Source organism: Cornus florida, unplaced genomic scaffold (assembly GCF_030987335.1).
Source record: "Cornus florida cultivar Cherokee Brave unplaced genomic scaffold, ASM3098733v1 CherokeeBrave_3.0.0_Hap2_Chr04, whole genome shotgun sequence".
In the NCBI taxonomy this organism is placed as follows: domain Eukaryota; kingdom Viridiplantae; phylum Streptophyta; class Magnoliopsida; order Cornales; family Cornaceae; genus Cornus; species Cornus florida.
In genome coordinates, this window is record NW_026775574.1 from 19,223,027 (window position 1) to 19,240,051 (window position 17,025).

The 17,025-nt window shown below is 33.9% G+C and overlaps 1 long non-coding RNA gene across 8 annotated transcripts; it reads right to left on the bottom strand.

Moving 5' to 3' along the window:
- Nucleotides 1–12,381: 12,381 nt before the first annotated feature.
- On the bottom strand, nucleotides 12,382–16,437 carry LOC132302921 (uncharacterized). 8 transcript variants are annotated; one of them, XR_009480995.1, is made up of 7 exons: nucleotides 16,021–16,436; nucleotides 15,868–15,946; nucleotides 15,602–15,723; nucleotides 14,280–14,830; nucleotides 13,673–13,785; nucleotides 13,329–13,444; nucleotides 12,382–12,751 (listed from the first exon to the last, which is right to left on the bottom strand). It is a non-coding gene; the product is annotated as an uncharacterized LOC132302921 (long non-coding RNA). The 8 variants fall into 8 exon arrangements; XR_009480994.1 differs by having other exon boundaries at nucleotides 13,329–13,451; XR_009480993.1 differs by having other exon boundaries at nucleotides 13,329–14,495; nucleotides 14,689–14,830; nucleotides 16,021–16,437.
- Between the last annotated feature and the right edge of the window lie 588 nt (nucleotides 16,438–17,025).

Genomic DNA, 17,025 nt, shown 5'->3' on the forward strand with positions numbered 1-17,025 from the left:
TGAATTAAGAATACAATAATAATGCGCTGAAAGAAACTAAAATGAAAATCCTCGAACCTTAAATAATAAATTAATATAATTTAAATCCGTACAACTCGGGAATCCACCTAGTGGACCACTAATTCCAAAACATTAAATAAATTTACAAAATTAAAATCCAAAACCAAAATAGAAAGGAAATCCTATGTAACCGGAAGAGTGAGTGTCTGTATCTGCATCAACACGATCAAACTCTAAGCCTGGTACTGGCGAATACCTGAAAAATAGAAGTAGGTCAAGCCCACATGCAAGTTCCAATCTACTACAATCCGTACATAAACCCGATACGCAGATACATCCTTGATAGCTCGGCAATATCTACAATAGTCCATATATATATATACACACTATAGGATGCTCACCAGCCTATAACATAGTTCAGCCTGAGTAGAAGGTGACATATAAAACACGCTTTTCAGCGGCCAAGTACCTAGACCTACCTGGGAACATTAGCTATATCTAGCTACCCAACCTTTGCAATATACGTACCCTAACCATGATCAGGAGACCCAATCTCGTATCACGGTACCATAAATATATATATAAATTCCTTCCTAATGCAGAAAGATAAAATAAACATCCGTTATGTCGTTCAACTGTTTTAGTTGACAGGACATGTATCCATGTAGGAGTTAGCTATTTTAGTTAATCCATTCCGTATGTAAGAAGGGGTAAGACTTAGCTTTTTGATCTAATCCATCCCTGATATGTCACCGTCCCATACCGGTACATATAATGCAAATGATCCACCAGTGATGCACATTCATTATAACATCAAGTATATCCATGAACCAGTATAATAGAAAACAGGTATTATTAAGATCCTATTATGCATCCAGTATATAATTATAATCATAAAACTCCTGTTAAATTGTTATAGTACTGTTAAACAATTTAAATTATCCACATCCATCCAATTGAAAAAACAGAAACTAAATCAGTTCATCAATTAACAACCATAGCAGGGTATAATGATTTAACCATAAATCCTTCCTTTAAATTGTTAAAGTAATGATAACCAACTTAAATTATCCAATTCCATACAATTGATCAAACATAAATTTTAACAGTTCATCAATTAACATCCATAGCACAATATAATGACAAATAGAGTTATAACTGTGCACATTATACTAGACTGCCAAAAATACCTCCATACTAGTCCATTTCGTTTGCTAAAACAAAACTAGTAATCACAACCTACATCATCCTTGACAGCATGCCAAGTAATGCTTAAATTACATGATGTCCCTTTATTCCTCACTATAGATCATGTGTCTGATATAACGACACTCAGAAATCTACCCGGAGTACATCTTATGAAACCCCAAAAGTATTCCCATACAAGTCCATTTAGTTCGCTAAAATAAAGCTAGCAACTAAAACTCCTACAACTCCTGTCGGCATGCAACCTATCAATTAAAATTACATGACGACCCTAACCATAGCATAAACAACCCTCTTGGAACTGAAACATGCCATTTATATCATTGGTATAAATTCCTAACACTTACCTTTATAACAGTTCATTTAATTTGCTAGCCAACCAACGATTCTAGTTCTCTTTCCTTCTTGACAGTATTGAACATTCTTATTTTAAAATTTATGTTGTCCATTCCCATGACCTGAATCAATACATCATAGGTCTTAAACATGCTCTGTACACCAATTAAGAATCTATGATTAACAACTTGGAATTAAATGTGAAATCAAATAGTGGAAAGACTAGGACATGTGGTCGCTACAACAAACAAATGTTTTCGGGCAATTACGACCCACAAGGCTCCAACTTGGAATTAAATGTGAAATCAAATACTGGAAAGACTAGGACATGTGGTCGCTAGACCAAACAAATGTTTTCGGGCAATTATGACCCACAAGGCTCTACCTAGTGCGCACATGCATAAGTTATTCCGGGCAATTATGACCCACAAAGTACTAACTAGTGCGCACTTATGACTTAGAAGACTCTTGTGTCCGTACTAGAGCCAAACCCTAGCCATCACGTGAAATATGTCCTTACAAGCTTCCTAAAATCAATAAGTTCAAAGCTTATACTAAAATCAGTAAGTTAGACCAAACTTATATCAAAATCAATAATGCATAAAACCATCTTCAATGCACAAATAAGGTTGAATCCACACAAACCATGTCTAATGATTGAAGTCTAAATAGCATATGACATGTCAAGTCTCCAATATGCAATTATATACAAAGCAAGAATATTTTACAACAATTGAGTCACATTACCATCCTAAGCCACAAGTACTAAATAAGCTTCAATTTAGTAACAAGCTTTCAAAGCAAACAATTGTAATATTCTAACAACCTATATACCTACACAAGATATATTTAAACAAGCTTTACAAGTCAATGATACTCTATATCATGCTAAGTCTAATTCCTTTTTTAAGAGGCCCCAAGTACTAATTCTACATCCAATTAGTAATATGCTCACAAGGTAATTAATTTCACTACATTAAAAGGGATTTTCAACCTAACATGAAAAGTCTCTAGATTTCATATTAATCCCAAATAAACTCAAATTAATATATGTTAAGGAACATATCATAGTCTTCATATATATTATACCCAAAATCAATTTAAGTAACTACAACACTTAAAAATAAAATTAATTAAGGTAATTAATTAATTTTCTCTAGATTTTCAAACATATCTAAATGTCCTCAATTTAATATATGTTAAAGAACTCACTAAGGCCTACTTTAATATCACATTACAAATTGATTCCATGCTTGATACAACTAGGTGAATTAAACTTTCACAAAAGATAAATATTAAATAAAATTTGCAAAATCTTATTCAAATAATCGCAATTTAATATATATCAACCACCATACCAAGGCCTAAATTTCTAGCATGCCACAATTTAATTCTAAGTTGCCTAGCATCATGAGAATTAAATCTTAAACAAAGAAAATAATTAAATTAAATTCTATAAGTTGAACAAGCCATGCTCACAAGTTGTATATGCTCATATAACAATCAATACAACATTAATATAACCCTAAAACATCCCCTACCTCAATTTGAGATAAAAATCTGAAAAGCCACCTAAACGAAACAGCTCCGAATCAGACAACACTTAAGGGTTTTGTCGGAGACAACGCCGTGAACAAGAAATGGCCAAGAAAGTCCCATGAAAATCACAACTTGACCTCAAACCCAAACTCAAGAAATGGCCAAAAATGGATTCTAATATGGGTGAAAGAAGCGCGTAGTCAAGACAAATGCAAAACGCGAAGGCACAATGACTTTATAACAAAGGGAAGGAGGTTTAAATGAGAGGAAAAGGGTGGCAGCCCCCCTTGGCCTGCCATGGCAGATCCAGGTCATGTATGGAGAGGGGAGAAGATTACTTTTTGAATTTAAGTCCCCCTATTTATAGAAAATCTCAAAAAGTGCCCCGATCGGGTCATGCCGGGTCCGGAAAAGTGAAATTTGAGTAGATGCGCTCAAACGGCAAAACTCTGTGAACAAAAAAGATTCAAAATGAGAAAATATGAATAATGGAAGAAATGGCATCAGAAACCGAGTCCCGAGCAGAAAGTTAAACCCTGAACAAGTTCGGCAGCAACTAGGTTCAAAAACTCTGAAATTGGAGAAAAATGACTAGAACGGAATTCTATGAGTACACGACTCAATAAAAAGTGAAAATGAATCTCATACGAGGATCCAGGCTCAAAATGAGGCATTTTTGCAATAACTTTCATTAATTGCACAATGGCCCCTCCAAAAAGTGAAAACTGCACTAATGACCCAAAATGAAAATATCTTCCAAAAATATTTTCTTAAAATAAAATATCTTCAAAAGATATTTACGAAAAACATCCCAAAAAAAGAAAATAATTCCAAAGAACTTTGCATCCATACCCCTATGGATACGGGGAGCAATTAGAGTACTTTCTTACAAAAGTAAAGATACGTATTTCATGGAAACCACTTAGAATGAAGATACGTGAAGTCAAAAACCAACTCCAAACACAAAGAGTGAGGTTACACCAACAAAGTAACAAATGGGGAAAAGACAAAATAGGGAAAAGGACGAAATAGGGAAAAGGACGAAAAGTGAATAGTGTTAAAAAACGAAAAATGTGGAAATGACTCGGTCCTCAAAGGAAGTTGTCAATCCAAAGAAAAGAGTCTCAAAAACCATTTCCGAGCACTCGAGATGACACTAAGCGACAAGAAACTAAACTCAGAAAAGAAATTTCAACGAAAAAAATTCATCCGTAAAATTCTGAGGAAAAAGGAAAGGAAGGAAATGACCGGGTCATTACATCCTTCATTGGTTTGTGGACTGGCAATATCGGCAAACTATATGAAAATCTAGGAAAATGCCTAAATCGACAGATTTGGGTAATATGAAATAAAGATCATCTTAAAGGTGATTTAGAAGAAATAAAGCTTTGGAGCTCATTGATTTGTAATCTGATTCCAAGTGACTAGCGTAACCTTTGTTCGAAATTTCCATCCAATGTACTTTAAATTTCAAATATCTTATCGGCTTAGGCGGCCGACAACCGATAAAATATTTAAAATTGGAGGGTATTGTTGACACCCTTTTTGGTAAATTTTGTATTGATGATGTGGCAATTTGTTTGGGCTAAAAATGGAACATTCGGCAATAATGTGGCCCAATGACGTGGATATAGTTTGGACTGAAGTGGGGTTGTATTCTTTACGTGGAAGACAAATTGCATGCAAAGAAGGGAGAAGTATTTGAATTAGTTGATAGATAGGGATTACAATTTTGTTATTTATCTTTTAATTTGTTTCAATTAGGTATTAGTGGTTATCTGTGATACCCCTTGAATCCGAGACATGAGTTGATCAGGCCTAAGCCCAAACCCGAGGGAATATCAAACAATTAATATTTTAAAATGAACACAGAATATAAAAATGAAATACGAAATAGAATAAAGCTGAAAGAATTACTAAATATAAAATCCTCCAAACTTAAAGATTTATAAAATACAATTCTCTAAAACCTCCAAGAGTACAACTCGGGAATCCATCTAGTGGACCCCTAAATCAAATCTCAACTAAATATAAAAACTGGAAAAAAAAAAAAAAAAACCAAATCTATAACATAGAATGAAATTCTACATCGTCGATAGAGTGAATGATAGTCTCTGCTCAGCATGATCAAGCCTAAGACTGAAACCGTCTGATACTTGAAAAAAATATAGGAGTGGGTCAAGCCCACGAACAAGTTCTAGTCTAACTGTAATCTATACAGTGACCCGATACATAGATAGACCCTAGATATCTCACAATATCTATCTAGTTCATAAATATATATATATTCACACTAAGGGACATTCACTGGACTACGAAGGGGTCTCAACCTGAATAGAAGGTAACATACAAAAATGCACCCAAGGGTGGGCATGAGTACCTAGACCCTACAAGGTACACCTTAACCTATCATAGCCAGCTACGCATCCACTGCATATACGCGCCCTAACCATCGACTATGAGACTCAAGCTTACACCATGGTACCATAATCATATATCTAAAGTCCGTCCAAAACCATATTATGTCACTCAATTGTTCATTGAACTGACATACGATTCATAATCCAGTTATTCACTCAACTTATTCAGTTGATATGACTGAACTACAACCAACAGTTAATCCAGATGGTCACTCAACTTACTCAATTGATCTGACCTAAACATAAGTAGGATTCGGTTTGTTTACAATCCATTCCCTTATTCCAATAAGGTAGGTTTTAGCATTTTGAGCTAAACCATCCTAGTATGCCACCGTCCCATACCGGTGCATACGATCCACAACATCCATATAATTGACAGAATTTAGTGTACCAATTCAGCAATTATAGTCCAACACACAAATCCAGATAATTGACAGAATTTAATATAAGAATTCCGTAATTATAATCCAATACATAATTCCAGATAATTGACAGAATTTAATATAAGATTTCAGTAGTTATAATCCAACACATAATCTCATGTAATTGACAGAATATATTTTAATAATTCTTCAATTAAAATCCAAGAGACAAAAATAAAGTCTAATATGTATGAAATCCTATTATGCCTCCAAAATAAATTTAAAAGTCATACTCCAATCATTTAAGATGCTAAAATAAGTTTTAAGCAACTACATACGTTACATCCGTTAACAGTGTGCGACATTACTTAAAACATCCACACTATGAGAACCATAAGCATATAGAGATAATTTATGCATGACAGGTCCTAATATAGCATAATAACAAGATTAGAGTCCATGCTACAATCCGTTAAATTGTTAAAACCAAATTAAACAATTTAACCCTTCCTATCCGTTTAAGCATGCAAAGTTGCTTATTTTTAGACTGATTCTTCTATTTGCTCTATGGATCAAATTATGCAATTAGAGGGTCTAAAATCCCTTGAAATTACTTTTAAAATTATCAATCCAGTCCTTGAAACAATTTAAAACCCCAAACACATCCAAAATAGTGCCAAAACTGTTCTAGAAACATGTCCAAACAAAGCCAAACAAGGGAGCCTGCTCTCTAACCAACAGAGCAGGCTCTAAACACCATGGAGCTGGCTCCCTAGCCCTTGGAGCCAGCTTTGTGAAGGGGGGAGCTGGCTCCCAACCTCCTAGAGCCGGCTCTCTCCCTCTTTGAGAGTTCTGTCCGCTTCCTACTCCGTTTCCGACCTTCTGCTTCTTCTCCGGCCTAATCCTACCATTCAGTTGGTTTCTAAAACTGATCTTAAGAGTCCTAAGTGTGTCTAGTATCACCCTAGTCCATTATTTAAACCAGTTTGCATTATTGAAAACCTTAGAACACTTACCATTTAAACATGCTTAAAAAAATCAAACACTGTAACAAAACTTGCAAGAACCGCAACTGAATTAATTCAACGCATACAAATATTCAATTTAACATATAATAAACATTCACAATTCAGTTAATGATCCATTAAAACCCTAGAGCCTATCCAGGTGCACAGAACACAGGCAATGGGATAGAGAAAGAAAAGAACTTGCTTGTGATTTCAGTTATGAAATCTTGGCGTCATGTCTACGTTTCCGGCAATTACTGAATACAGTCAAGCCTCCTATTGTTCTGGTTTAATCCACCACGACACCTCCTTGGTCCTCTCTATTTTCCTCCTTGGTAACCCTAACTGTGCCTCTATTGTTTCAACCCTCTCTACGTGATCAAACTTTAGGTTTATGTTGCTGTGTTATGTTCTTCTAAACCTTAAGTTAAAACGTAATGGTGTATTTATAGGCTTAGAAACATACAACCCTAACTCTAACTAAAACCCTAGTCCATGTATAATTAGAGACAGAACCCTAATTAAATCCTAGTCGGCCTATAGAACAAAACCTAAGTTATAATCTATATCGGCTACAACTACGTAACTCCTAAAAGAAAACCCTAAGTAATTAATAATACTCATTTAATCCAATTACTCATTTAACTAAAATACACCATTGAGACAATTTAAATATTTAAGCAGTTCAATAATGAGCAAATAATTAATTAAAATACAACATTTAAACAATTCTATACAGTTAATTAAAATACAACATTTAAACAATTCAATACAGTTAATTAAAATCCAACATTTAAACAATTCAATGATAAACAAATAAGCAACCAATCACTCAAAAATGAAAAAAAAATTTAATAATTAAAATACCGAGACTATCCTTTTAAAATTAGGGGTATTACTTTATCCTTAAGTTAGTTTAATTTAAATATATTGTTAGTTTTGATAGAGTTGTAATGTAAGTAAAATTGTGGAGGCATGCTGAGATAGGGTCCAGCACCCTCAGAATCAATTTATTATTTTATTTGCTTTCTCAAGCTCTTTTCCGAAATAGCATCCTTGCTACTTCTCTTTCACTCTATCTCTCTCTCTATATTTCTTTCTATCTTTTTTCCTTCTAATTCTACCTCTTCTATTCTCTATATCTCGCTCTATCTTTTTCTGTCTCTTCCTGTATCTTTCTTTTTATATCTATTTCTCCCTCTTTCTATTCTCTTCAAACTCTACTATAATTATTCACTGAAAAATCTTTTTAACTAAGACAGTTAGAATCATGAAGGAGTTTTCCTGTTCTCTTTCTCCTATAATCGCCTGAGTCAAATTTCTCAAAGAGATTACAAGTTGATCATACACAATTGAACCATATAATTGGTTCTGGCATGCCCGTGACATATTCAATTTAAGATCGGTTCCAGCCGGTCGATTTTAGGGTCAACAACAAGCAACAGTCCATTTAAATTGTGCACATACACTAAGGCTCAAAATTAATATGTTAAATAAAAGTATATTTTTTCTATTGAAAACTTCGTGGCACTCTTTTTTTCTAGTTCTTTGACTTTCATTTGTGCGAAGTGTGTGCATATGTACTTGTGTGTCGTGTGTGCGCGCTCGCACATATTTAACTGATTTTTGCAGGCAGTCCATTCTTTGGTTTGCATTCCACTCGAATAAATATTTTCGAACATCCTGGTTCCTGCAAGGCTTCTCCTAGCACAGACAGATTCTTGGTGTGGTGTTTGAAGTGTAATTTGGTACTTATTTCCTAACGTCTGAAAAATTCCGAGGACCAAATCGGTTAGGCATAACCTAGAATTACAAGCGAAACAGTTCTAGATAGGGAAATAGTTCTAGATTGGGTTGATTGTGATGCATTATGATGCTATTCTCAAAATGAAAAACTGCTTTCGATACAGATTCATACGTGCATACAAGTGTATAATATATAAATATAATGTGATCAAAAGAATCAGTGTTCAAGACTTACAAGGACTAGGAGGTTTCCGGAGAGAGAAACGAGAGGGAGGTAAGGTGTCCGAAAGCCGGAGAAACAGTTACCAAAAAATTAGCTGTAGGGCGGCATTTGGCCAGATTAAGCTTGATGGAAATGTGATCTCTAGCTCAAGATTGTTGAGGGAAAGATCAATCATTTCCAGAGCCTTCAAGTTACATATCTCTCTGCTGGTATTGGACCACTCAGAGAATTTCAATGAAGATCCAAACTTACCAATTCTGTCAAGGTACCAATCTCTGCTGGTATTGCACCAGAAAATTGGTTTGAATGCAGATGTAGTTGTGTAAGATTTTTGAGGCTTCCAAATCTTGCAGGGATCTTGGAGAGACGTGAGAAGTGCCAGTGAAGGAGATAACTCGACTTCCATAGTAGTCTTCTGGATAGGACGAGCATCTATGGAAAATAAGCCTGGGAGATTGATCTCTGTCACTCTACTGGTTGTGTCATCGCATGTAATGCCTTCCCATGCCCAGCAATTCCCGCCACCGCTTTGCTTCCACTTATTCAGCAGCCCTGAAGTGTCGGAGTGTATTCCATTCATGAAATCAATCAAGCCCTTCAGGTCACTTAGGCTACATGTCTTAAGCTTACGAATACCGTACTTTGCTTCTCCAACAGTAATGAGAGTGAGCATTGCAATAACCCATTGTGTCTGGACAGATCAATGAAGAAGATCCCTCTCAGTGTAGAGACTTCAAACAAACAAGGATAAGACACTAGTGTTGCTCAAAAATCTGAGTTATGCCTTTTCTTCTTTACAGTTACTAGTCTATAAGACTATAACACACACTGACACACACACACACACACACACACAAAATGATTCTGCATAATTGATTGTTAATTAGAATTGTTATGTTGCAACTCTGTTTCCTCAATCCACTAACAGCAAACCTGGTTCATCAAAAGGTGTTTGGTGATGATCAATTGATAGATTATTGTTGTTGTTTTTTATGTACCTAAACAGAAGTTACCCTTTTTTCTTCACTAATTAGGTCTGACTTTTGAGCCCTGTTTATCTTTGTGGAATTTCAAGAAGGATGTTACTATCATGACTATTGTTTAAACATGCATTATAACTAATCTAGTTTACTCGTATAGTTTCCGATCATATCTTTCATTTTTTAAGTGGGGGTTGAGCATTTGAGCCCTTACTTAAGGATAATATCATAAATGACGCGATTGCTTGAAGTTTCGAAAAAGAAAAACAATCACAAGTACTGTTTACTCTACCAAGAATTATGCTTCATGCTGGAAGCAACCTGTCTGTTACACACACACACATATATATATGTATATATATTCAAACATACCTCAATAATTCGTACTTAATTTGTTAAAAGAAGAACGTCCAGCAATCACAAGATTCCCAAATTGCTTCCAATAGATAGGTCTCAAATTGTTTTATTTTCTTATATATTATTAGTATAAGTTTATACTCATTCTAATTTTTTTTTTATTTTATTAATGAATATAGAGATTTAATAGTGGGTTAAAAGATTTCTATCCTTTTCTCAAAATAGAGGTAATTCTAATTGAGGTATGTCCACAGAAGCATGGAATTTATAAATTTTATTACAAAATAATAATCATAAAAATAATTACATGAATTTTTTTATCAAGTAGCACTTAAAACGTCAAGATAATACAAGGGAAAACATAAAATTAAATTCTATGAGTTGCTTCATATTAGGTTTTGGATTATAGCTCGAGTCTTGTCTGACAAAGAATTTATTAACAAAATATAACTCTACAATAGGAACCTAACATTTCAAACACTCACAGCATTAAACTCAATTTTTGATAAATTGAACTCAGAGCCTATGTGGCTTAAGAGAAAGTACTATTCATTTTTCCATTTGGTACCATACTGTGACTCACAATTTCTAAAGTAGTGTAACTAACAATTCTCAAAGTGGATGTCTCTTTTGGAACGGGACGGACGGAATAACATAAATCATGTATAAAAATTAGTGAAAGTTTACAAGTAATTGTATTAAAGTATCTTATTATTAAATACTCCATTCTTTGCTTTGAATGAAGGGAAGAAAGAATATAAAGAGACGATAAAGGTTAAAAAATAAAACAGAGAACATGTAGTGAAAAAAATCAAAGACATGTTTAGTTCAGTTTTGCCAAAAAGTTTGTTCAAAAATTTTGAAAAAATAAAAATTAATTTACACAGTATTTTGTATTCGTATCATTTCTAACTTGGTTTGTAGTAACCATTTTAAAGAAACTATCAACAAAACAAAATTTTGAAATTTTGTTTTTTCTTTTTTTCTTTTTTTCTTTTTTTTTTTTTAACAAAAAGTTAATTTTAGAAGAAAGAAAAGAAAAGAAAAGTAGAAAAATTTATGCTACAACATTGAAAGACTTGGAACAGCTCCAACGCGACCCAGAAAAGGTGATTTTGGGTAGTTTCGCTATTGGATGGCTCCAATGGCGGGGCCAAAATTTGGGTCCCACAAGTTGAGTCGCGTTTTTCTCTTGGTGAGGCACGGGCCTGCATGGTTTTAAAAAAGTTTTGTTTTAAATTTTTTATTCTGGGCCAGAACAGTGTTTTAGCCCAAAACACTGTTCCTACAGCTCTATTTGCTTAAAAAAAAAGGGGAAGGGGGGGGGGGGGGGGGGGGGGACTTGTTTTGGTCTCTCTTTCTATTTTTTCCTCAAAATAATTGAACCAAAGAGCTATTAAGGCACTATTTGGCTAACACAAACATTGCCTTAAAGGCTTTTTTTGGCAAAAAAAAAGTTTTAAAAAAATAGAGAAAAGAGCTTTTTTAAAAAAAAATTACTTTTAAAAATATTCCTTTAGACATATAGCTGTTTTAGGCACTGTTTGGTTGGCCCAAACAGTGCCTTAACGGTTATATTGGCACAAAAACCATTTTTTTGAATTTATTTTTTTAAAAATAATTATATATATATATATATATATATTAAAAAAAACTTACAGTTTTCCTCTATAAATACATTAACCCGTACTATTATTCACCTCATATCCAACCTATTTTCTCTAGTCTTTAACCTACAACTACAACCATTAAGTCATTTTCTCAATCTTTTATTTATGTTTTTTACTCAAATTCAATTCCATGGACCCTAAACCCCCATATGACAACTACCACTACAACAGTTTTGGCTTTTACCTGCGCTCAAAAACACTGGTAAAAGCCTTAAAAAGCGCTGGCATAAGGTATTTACCAGCGCTTTTTCAAAAAGAGATGGCAAAGGGTATTTACCAATTTATTTTTATTTATTTATTAAATTTTTTTTTGGTTTTGGTCTATTCCAACGCTCTTTAAAAGAGTGATGGTGATTACCAGTTTATTTTCTTTTTCATATTTTTTTTTATTTTTTTATTTTTTTGTTTTGTTTTGGTTTTTTTTTTTCCCCTAAAGAAACCTATTTATAAAACATGTTTATAATTAAAAACAATTATCATCCAGATGTATACTAATGGATTTAGGCAACTACAAGTTAATTTGCAAATATGAAAATACCATCCAAATTGCATGTCTACTAATAGATAATACTGTACTGAACACCAAGTTTTTACAAAAGAAGTATACACAATGAAAATAATTTTTCACAAAAGTAGTGAACATAACCACAAGTTTCCTCAAAAGAACCCATCAAAATGTATTAGAAGTTTTCACATCGACTAAGGAAATTCAAAAAGCACAACCACGACCCCATCTTCAAACTTTCTTTTTTCTAGCTTCAACTTCAAACTCTCTAAAACACTTCTTTAAGTTGCCTCTGAAAACGTAGTTTGCATGGAGAAACTATTCAAAGTGAACCATTGCAACTTACATCATCAACAGCTTTCCTTAGTGCTTTTACTTGCTCCCTTGAGACTATCCTCACCTACAAATGCAAAATGGTAGGTTAGCAGGTTGTAAAAAGCCATAATTTACTGATATCAACTCATAAGTCATGATTCTATCTTAGTGCATAAGCTTCTAACAAATTCATTGACAAACATCACAAAATTCTCCATCTTTGTAAATTTGAACACCATATTATTAAGAGGAAAAAAAAAAAAAAAAAAAAAGGGAAATGGGCCCTAAGAAGACAAAGCTCTGCAATAGTTATTATTATTATTATTATTTCTATTGCATGGTCACAAGAAACAAAGATTCTTTTTATAGTTAAAATTAATTGGAGAAGACAAAGCTCTACAATAAATATTTTTGCTACCATTTGATTTATTCACAGAAGACCAGGAGGCATAGATTCTTTACACCATTTAAATTAACTGGACATGTTGGATGGCCCATATTCCTTGTAAGTTGTTATTTCCCTCTTAAATGAACAAAGGAAGAATCCAAATCTATTACTGACAAACACCATATGTATATTATATCCATTGCCCTCTATTTTATATCCAAGAACAAATCAATGTTTCCAAGAACAGATCAATTTAGTTGAGCAAATTAAGTACCTCAATAGAAGGCATGGTGACGGAGATGTGAAAATCCTTGCCGTTGTTAACGGCTTCCATCATGGTGATGCAGTGAGAGCTCTCCAAGTTCAGAGCCGGGTGTGGGACGGATTCATCTGCCACCTACAAGCTTATCAGATTCTATGCGAAACTAATCCACCATTACTATGCACATTTATGACCAGTAACTTTAAGGCAACGTTTTTTTTTTCTTTATAGTTTTTTCCTAAATTCTTTGAAGGGACAATATGTATCAAGATAGAATAAGTAGTATTAAGTTGTTAATAGAAAATAACTTGATGGAAATATGAACATAAAGACAAATAGTGCTTTCATTCACTTACATGTTGTGCATGAACAAGGAATGGTAGGCCAGGAGATGTTGATGAAGACACTTTTCAGAAAAGTGATTTCTTCCATTGATAAAAACTTAAACAGATAACATGTAAAACCAAGACTGTCACGCAAAATTTTGTATTAATAATCTATTAAGTTCATATATTTTGGCTTGGAGAGGGAAAAAAGGTAATGAAATTAAGCTAGCTGGGAATCAAAACAGAAATGGAAGAGGCAAATTATTGATGATGTCATTTGTGGAAAATGAAATAAAATTTGTAGCTGTTGAAATAGTTTACTCAGTTAACTGCCAAAAAAAAAGTTCAATATGATTTATATTACATGAACAGAAGGTGAGCAAATTAAATATCAATAGCTCCTATCTGTACAGCATTAAGGAATAAGGATAATAAAATAGAGCCAAATCAAAAATTTAATGGAATATGTGTTTTAACTAAGAGTCATAACACTGGAGAAATAGAAAAACACATGAAAGATAGAATTAATGCATGTTGTCTCAATCAACAATCCTAACATGAAATATTTTTCTTGTGTACAAGAACAGTCACTACACTATCTTAATTACTATCTGGAATGCAAGGAAGGAAGACTTACAAAAATATAGACAACAAACTTCCCAAGAGTATAAAGTAGCCCCCACAAGCACCACAAGTTCACACTTCAAAATCCAACTCAAAGCCCCATTATAGTTTGAAAACAAAAACATCAGAGAAACAAAAATTAAAAGGGGATCTAACTTGAAGTCCGGATGACTAAGTCGGTCAACTTCTCTTGCAACTCAGATGGATCGATGCTCCTCCCATCATTCACCTGTGCACAAAATTAGGAATAACATAGTGTTGTTGCAAGAAAACGTGCAATTAGAGAGAGAAAAAAAAAAAAAAAAAAAAAAAAGAGCAAAAAAGGTGTAGCAAATCAATCAAAGGTCTACAATTAGTCGCATTCAATTTAATGGTCTATCCTTCTTTCAAACAAATGATAGCAGAATACGGTACTAGTGTACCCCATAAGCCATGAGACACTTGAAACCTCTAAACACTATAAGAAAAATGTAGATCCCTTTGATCACTAATGGACTTGATCTGGTGTTCAAACCCTCGTAAGTAACCAATGACCTCAATTTGAAACCTTCACCTCCGAAGAAACTGTAACATGAAGGGGAAAAAAATAAAATTACAACCAAAAAATCTGAAACTTGATAAGAAAATGCTTTTACATATAACAGCAACTGGCAACGGAAGAATCAAAATTTCATTATAAATGTCTCAAGCATATCAGCACAAGAAACAAAACATTTTATCACAATTAATAAGAAACATAACATTTTAATTTTCCACATGCACAATCAACTCTCAGTTGGCCATTAATTCTTCATAAAACTACTAATTTACAGAAGCGTGGCTTTCTTCAACAGAATGTCAAATTTGGTTCAATTTGAGAAGGCTATAGTTTTCTGCTGACAAAGAGAAAAATAAAGTGACTTTAATTTCTTCCTGAAAATTAAATGAACTACTCATTTTGTAGGTAATATAAGAACCACTCCCAAGCACAAAAAATAAGAAAATTCTGTTAAAAGAACTTGATAACTTCTGATTTAGAAATTATAACACCATAGTAGAGCATGGTTCTGAATAAAAACCCTTAATACATTGAAGGAATAAACATGATAAATTAACACAAAATGTTAAAAAGGATAATATTATATACACAATTATTGACTCAACTTTTTGAGGGTTTTGCAGAAATCCAAAGTTTTACAGATTCAAAATCAAAACAATTTTTTCCCAAATTTCCTGTGCATATCAAAACAATATATGTACATACACGTATATATGATCCAAAGTTTTACTTCCTTTACAAATTCAGAATACAAAATTTGAAGCACATAAATAGTTTGAGGAACTCAAAATTCTCACCCCCACTGGTCTTTGATTGTGTTGCTGCAACTGGAAGAACCTTTTTCGTCATATTGGAAGGAAGTGGAGGCATATTCAAATTTGTCTGCATTGGCAACATCCGATACCGCGGAGCACTCACTCTACAAACAGAACACACATATATCACAATCTGACTTGGGCAATTTTCTGTAACTTCCTTTACATCTCTCATCAATCAAAGGGGGGAGCGGCCTTAATAAAATTATAAGAAAATTACATAAAAAAAATAAAATGTTAATCCAAACCTTCCAACAACCATAGCTAGGGTTTTGATGTAACTATCGATGATCTGGTCCCTGGTAGTGTCGTCTTCCTCATGTTTTTCTATCACAACAAGCCAGTGATTAATTGATTTAGAAAAAAAAAAACAAAAAACAAAAAACAAAACCCATACATACAAGTTAACAGTTGCAGAGAGAGAGGGGGGCAAGCTTGAGAGTTGAGAGATAGCAGCTGAAGCTTGCGAACGGCGAACCCGAACTAGAACAGCGGGTGATGGAAACTAAAAGATATGGGTTTTGATTTTTTTAACAATCTGGCATATCAGATATGGGTTTTGATTATGGAATAGGTTTTGAACTTTTGATTCTTGCAGACAGATAGATAAACTGAAATATATGGGTTTTGAACTTCTGATTCTTATAGAATTTCTAGTTAGTAGTTGCAGAGAGAGAAGGGGGGGGGGCAAGTTCAGAGTTGAGAACAAGAATAGAGATGGAGGCGATTAGGGAGTTGCAAAGAGAAGGAAAGGGGGCAAGTTCAGAGTTAAGACCGAGAATAGAGATGGAGGCGAATGGGAGGTTGAAGAGAAACCTAGGGCTCGGATGAGATAAGATTAGAAATAAATGGAAAATAAAAAAAATAAAAAAGTGAAATAATGTTAAAGCGCCAATTTTTCCCGCATTAAATTTCACACTTACCGATGCTCTTTTTTTAAAGCACTGGTATTAGTTTACCTATACCAGCACTTTTTAAAAGAGCGCTGGTATGATTGCACCTATACCAGTGCTCTTTAAAAAAAAGCTGGTACCATTACACCTATACCAGCGCTTTTTAAAAAAGCGCTGGTACGATTACACCTATACCAGCGCTCTTTTAAAGAACACTGGTAAAACCCTAATATGGTGTAGTGTACAACTCCCAATTTAACTAATCAAATGATAATTTTGATCCCTTCTTATTTGTTGGAGATGAATCTCAATTTGTGGGAGAATAATCTCAATTTTCATCTCATTAACCTTTTCAAGTTTCCAACATTCCTACTGAAGTGCCACAATCCAGTAACTACCAACCTCCCAGAAAGCAAAGGGCTACGGCCTCCTAATTAGTCCACGGTTGAAGATGAAGCTTTATGTTATGCGTGGATGGCCATTAGCACTGATGCGGTCATCGGTTCAGACCAA